The sequence below is a fragment of the Eleutherodactylus coqui genome, chromosome 7 (assembly GCF_035609145.1).
Source record: "Eleutherodactylus coqui strain aEleCoq1 chromosome 7, aEleCoq1.hap1, whole genome shotgun sequence".
Taxonomy (NCBI): Eukaryota; Metazoa; Chordata; class Amphibia; order Anura; family Eleutherodactylidae; genus Eleutherodactylus; species Eleutherodactylus coqui.
The window spans coordinates 219,182,685-219,188,684 of NC_089843.1; the positions used below are offsets into that span (position 1 = coordinate 219,182,685).

Sequence of the window (6,000 nt, forward strand, 5' to 3'; positions counted from 1 at the left end):
GCCCAACTCCACTTCCAAGGCTTGAGGCAACACGCTCAGCCGGCACTCTGGGCGCACCCACAATGCACCCAGGGAGATGGAAGAGTTTTGCATAGCCCCGCCCCACGCCTTCTCAACCGCGCCCTCCCCCCTCAGTCCTTCCTCTTGCACCGTGCTCACGCATCCTAGGCTTGCAGAGCCTGCTGCTGCTGCTGCTGCTGCTGCTGCTGCTGCAGGACTCGTCACCTCCCTACCCAGGATGGTTAAGCCGGCGATGACACTAGAAGCAAGCACTAGTTTGTCTCTGAAGGTGCGTCGGCCGGTCGGTTGGAGGGATCTCTTCGGCCGGCCGCATTTCGAGTGGGGACGGATGGAAACTTTTTACCTGAAATGAGGGAAATTGGCTTCGGCCCCATAGGGCTTTATTGCCTTTCCCTGGGCCGGCATTAGTAGACCCTAGTAAGGAGAATAATAGAATGGCATGGTTATCCGAAGAACTTAAAAACATACAGCAGGCCTTTTTTTCCCGCCATACATACATAACTACAGATTTTATATTTTTTTTACATAGAGATATATATATATATCTCTATCACACACACACACACACAATCTTAAATCTATCTTTAATCTATATCTACAAAATCTATAATTCAGAAATAATCCATATCTATATTCTACGTAATTAATAAAGATAGATTAGATAGGATAGGATAGGATAGATAGACACATACATGCATACATACTGTATGCAAATGAGCCAGGTATTTGGAATGCTGATGATGTCACTCCCTTGTGATGTCATACATACATACATACTGTATGCAAATGAGCCAGCTGTTTGGAATGCTGATGATGTCACTCCCTTGTGATGTCATACATACATACATACTGTATGCAAATGAGCCAGCTGTTTGGAATGCTGATGATGTCACTCCCTTGTGATGTCATAAGCCAGGTGTATGGCAGGCTGATGTCACTCCATTGTGATGTCATCAATTTAGAAGCATAAATACCGGGCTTGGCAGCGATTTCAGTCAGTCTCTGCTGCAGCTGGGAGACGGGAGATGGTCTTTATCTCTACCAAGAAGCTGCAGAACTACCGGCAACTGCAGAACTACCGGCAACTGCAGAACTACCGGCAACTGCAAAACTACCGGCAACTGCTAAACTACAGGCAACTGCTAAACTACCGGTAACTGCAGAACTACCAGTAACTGCAGAACTACCGGTAACTGCATCATTTTTATTTTATTCAATATAGGTTTTATTGGTTTCATGGAGGGGGGGGGGGGAACTTTTGCCTTATCTCAAAGCAATGTAAAAATAACTTTGACAATGAAACTTAATAAATAAATTTCGAGTTGAACTATATAATGTTTGTCTGTGATATTTTATAAGGTCTACAAACAGGGGAAGGGGGGGGGGGGAGCGGTAAGGGAGGGTAGGTATCTATGACACGGGAGAAAGAGAAAATAAAACAAAAAAGGGGGAGGGGGGGGGCGCTCCGGGATTGCTGTTTCTCTTTACGATTGTGGTTTAAACGTGTTACTCACATGTCCCTGTCTGTAACCACCTAGTAAATAGGGGTGAGCTCCGGGCATCTATCCATATCGCCCAGGTGTGATACAATTTATCATAGCCTGACGGCTCATCTAGAAGCCTCATTCTCTCCCTACGCTCTATTTCGTGGATCAGTTATTTTCAGCGGAGTGCATTTTTAATGCAGCACACAAGGGGGAGACAGCGGCCTACCAAAATCGAGTTGGCTGCTGCTGTGGCTTTCTTTTTTTTTAAAAAAAAAGGTAGGTTCCGTTCTTCCACGGTGAGGAATAGGCAGGGAGGTTCCGTTTTTGCCAGCTGGGGAATGCTTATAGGCAAGGCCTTATCCCTGCTGGTGCATGTAACGTCAGACCACGTTTCAGACATGCAGCAGCGGCAGCAGCAGCATTCATTCAGTCAGTGGCTCACAAACGAGCTCCGTGCAAGTTTACATTAAACAGACACATTTCTTTCTTTACTGTATTGACTGCGGTCTTTAGCGAGCGGTTGAACTGTTTCTGTGTCCATGCATTGAATAAAGCAATACATCCTTTTAAAGTAGACGTCCGTTCGTTGGAGTTCTTTGCTCCCCGGGTGTTGCTCCATCTGTAAGCGTTGGCCTGGATCCTCATGGACGGAATACTGCCCATCCCACGTGGAGCGTGTATCTCAGCCCGCGTGGAGCGCTGCAGTCCAATGAGGTATTCCGTGCTGCATAGCAAGCCTCGGGCCTGTGTGATTGGGGGTCCACTGCTGTCTGTCCACTCTGAAGCGCACATCCGGGGCCGGCCGCTTTTCGACTACCAGCGACTGCAGGTCACTCACACAGGCTGGTTGGAATGGCCTAGCATTATCCTGATCCGGAGGTGTAACTTGAAGCTGCGGGGCCCCAGTACAAAGTCTGGGACTGGGCCCCCAAATTATAAAGCTTCATTGATAGCATTGGTTTACAATGTGGGGAAGAGAGACTTTATGGGCCCCCTAGGGCTCCGGGCCCCAGGTGCGACCGCACCCCCTGCACATACACCCATGACCCGAATACGTGGAGCATACAGATGCAGGCTGCCAGGATACGCTGTGCCTGCCCGATGTTTCCAACTTGGCTATTAGCGCAGCGGTAGGTACGAACTATAGAGTGCGGCTGGCATATGAACTGCTGTGTGTTGTTTTGCTTCCAGTTGTACCTGTGCTGTGCACAGTGGATACAATGTTGCGAGCTCCACGGCAGCAGACGGGCTGAGTGTCAGTCAAAGTGCTGGTTTGTTAGCAGCAGCAGAAGCAGCCACAGCTGCGCTGCACCTCTTGCTCGTCAGTTTTGTTTTTCTGCTTTTGGAAACTGCTGTAGGAAAGGGGGTGCACCGGTCCTGGAGGTACTGCAATACCAGGTCAATGCGCGGAGTGGACAGAGCAAGCTCTTTTTCCAGCTCCCTGTTCTAAAAATCCATTTAATATATGGTCCCCAGATAGGGGACGTATCAGATATTAAACTGATAAGAACAGATACTACACTTGATCTTAGCCAAAAGGCCGAGAAGCGATAACCCGAAATGGGTTTCACCTGCAGCCCGGCCCGCCCAACTCCACTTCCAAGGCTTGAGGCAACACGCTCAGCCGGCACTCTGGGCGCACCCACAATGCACCCAGGGAGATGGAAGAGTTTTGCATAGCCCCGCCCCACGCCTTCTCAACCGCGCCCTCCCCCCTCAGTCCTTCCTCTTGCACCGTGCTCACGCATCCTAGGCTTGCAGAGCCTGCTGCTGCTGCTGCTGCTGCTGCTGCTGCAGGACTCGTCACCTCCCTACCCAGGATGGTTAAGCCGGCGATGACACTAGAAGCAAGCACTAGTTTGTCTCTGAAGGTGCGTCGGCCGGTCGGTTGGAGGGATCTCTTCGGCCGGCCGCATTTCGAGTGGGGACGGATGGAAACTTTTTACCTGAAATGAGGGAAATTGGCTTCGGCCCCATAGGGCTTTATTGCCTTTCCCTGGGCCGGCATTAGTAGACCCTAGTAAGGAGAATAATAGAATGGCATGGTTATCCGAAGAACTTAAAAACATACAGCAGGCCTTTTTTTCCCGCCATACATACATAACTACAGATTTTATATTTTTTTTACATAGAGATATATATATATATCTCTATCACACACACACACACAATCTTAAATCTATCTTTAATCTATATCTACAAAATCTATAATTCAGAAATAATCCATATCTATATTCTACGTAATTAATAAAGATAGATTAGATAGGATAGGATAGGATAGATAGACACATACATGCATACATACTGTATGCAAATGAGCCAGGTATTTGGAATGCTGATGATGTCACTCCCTTGTGATGTCATGAGCCAGGTGTATGGCAGGCTGATGTCACTCCATTGTGATGTCATCAATTTAGAAGCATAAATACCGGGCTTGGCAGCGATTTCAGTCAGTCTCTGCTGCAGCTGGGAGACGGGAGATGGTCTTTATCTCTACCAAGAAGCTGCAGAACTACCGGCAACTGCAGAACTACCGGCAACTGCAGAACTACCGGCAACTGCAAAACTACCGGCAACTGCTAAACTACAGGCAACTGCTAAACTACCGGTAACTGCAGAACTACCAGTAACTGCAGAACTACCGGTAACTGCATCATTTTTATTTTATTCAATATAGGTTTTATTGGTTTCATGGAGGGGGGGGGGGGAACTTTTGCCTTATCTCAAAGCAATGTAAAAATAACTTTGACAATGAAACTTAATAAATAAATTTCGAGTTGAACTATATAATGTTTGTCTGTGATATTTTATAAGGTCTACAAACAGGGGAAGGGGGGGGGGGAGCGGTAAGGGAGGGTAGGTATCTATGACACGGGAGAAAGAGAAAATAAAACAAAAAAGGGGGAGGGGGGGGCGCTCCGGGATTGCTGTTTCTCTTTACGATTGTGGTTTAAACGTGTTACTCACATGTCCCTGTCTGTAACCACCTAGTAAATAGGGGTGAGCTCCGGGCATCTATCCATATCGCCCAGGTGTGATACAATTTATCATAGCCTGACGGCTCATCTAGAAGCCTCATTCTCTCCCTACGCTCTATTTCGTGGATCAGTTATTTTCAGCGGAGTGCATTTTTAATGCAGCACACAAGGGGGAGACAGCGGCCTACCAAAATCGAGTTGGCTGCTGCTGTGGCTTTCTTTTTTTTTAAAAAAAAAGGTAGGTTCCGTTCTTCCACGGTGAGGAATAGGCAGGGAGGTTCCGTTTTTGCCAGCTGGGGAATGCTTATAGGCAAGGCCTTATCCCTGCTGGTGCATGTAACGTCAGACCACGTTTCAGACATGCAGCAGCGGCAGCAGCAGCATTCATTCAGTCAGTGGCTCACAAACGAGCTCCGTGCAAGTTTACATTAAACAGACACATTTCTTTCTTTACTGTATTGACTGCGGTCTTTAGCGAGCGGTTGAACTGTTTCTGTGTCCATGCATTGAATAAAGCAATACATCCTTTTAAAGTAGACGTCCGTTCGTTGGAGTTCTTTGCTCCCCGAGTGTTGCTCCATCTGTAAGCGTTGGCCTGGATCCTCATGGACGGAATACTGCCCATCCCACGTGGAGCGTGTATCTCAGCCCGCGTGGAGCGCTGCAGTCCAATGAGGTATTCCGTGCTGCATAGCAAGCCTCGGGCCTGTGTGATTGGGGGTCCACTGCTGTCTGTCCACTCTGAAGCGCACATCCGGGGCCGGCCGCTTTTCGACTACCAGCGACTGCAGGTCACTCACACAGGCTGGTTGGAATGGCCTAGCATTATCCTGATCCGGAGGTGTAACTTGAAGCTGCGGGGCCCCAGTACAAAGTCTGGGACTGGGCCCCCAAATTATAAAGCTTCATTGATAGCATTGGTTTACAATGTGGGGAAGAGAGACTTTATGGGCCCCCTAGGGCTCCGGGCCCCAGGTGCGACCGCACCCCCTGCACATACACCCATGACCCGAATACGTGGAGCATACAGATGCAGGCTGCCAGGATACGCTGTGCCTGCCCGATGTTTCCAACTTGGCTATTAGCGCAGCGGTAGGTACGAACTATAGAGTGCGGCTGGCATATGAACTGCTGTGTGTTGTTTTGCTTCCAGTTGTACCTGTGCTGTGCACAGTGGATACAATGTTGCGAGCTCCACGGCAGCAGACGGGCTGAGTGTCAGTCAAAGTGCTGGTTTGTTAGCAGCAGCAGAAGCAGCCACAGCTGCGCTGCACCTCTTGCTCGTCAGTTTTGTTTTTCTGCTTTTGGAAACTGCTGTAGGAAAGGGGGTGCACCGGTCCTGGAGGTACTGCAATACCAGGTCAATGCGCGGAGTGGACAGAGCAAGCTCTTTTTCCAGCTCCCTGTTCTAAAAATCCATTTAATATATGGTCCCCAGATAGGGGACGTATCAGATATTAAACTGATAAGAACAGATACTACACTTGATCTTAGCCAAAAGGCCGAGAAGCGAT

The 6,000-nt window shown here is 48.6% G+C and overlaps 2 non-coding genes across 2 annotated transcripts; both read right to left on the reverse strand.

Moving 5' to 3' along the window:
* Positions 1-2,869: 2,869 nt before the first annotated feature.
* LOC136573797 (U2 spliceosomal RNA) lies at positions 2,870-3,060 on the reverse strand. The gene has a single exon (XR_010786015.1). It is a non-coding gene; the product is annotated as a U2 spliceosomal RNA (small nuclear RNA).
* Positions 3,061-5,809: 2,749 nt separating this feature from the next.
* Positions 5,810-6,000, reverse strand: LOC136573798 (U2 spliceosomal RNA). Its single transcript, XR_010786016.1, has one exon. It is a non-coding gene; the product is annotated as a U2 spliceosomal RNA (small nuclear RNA).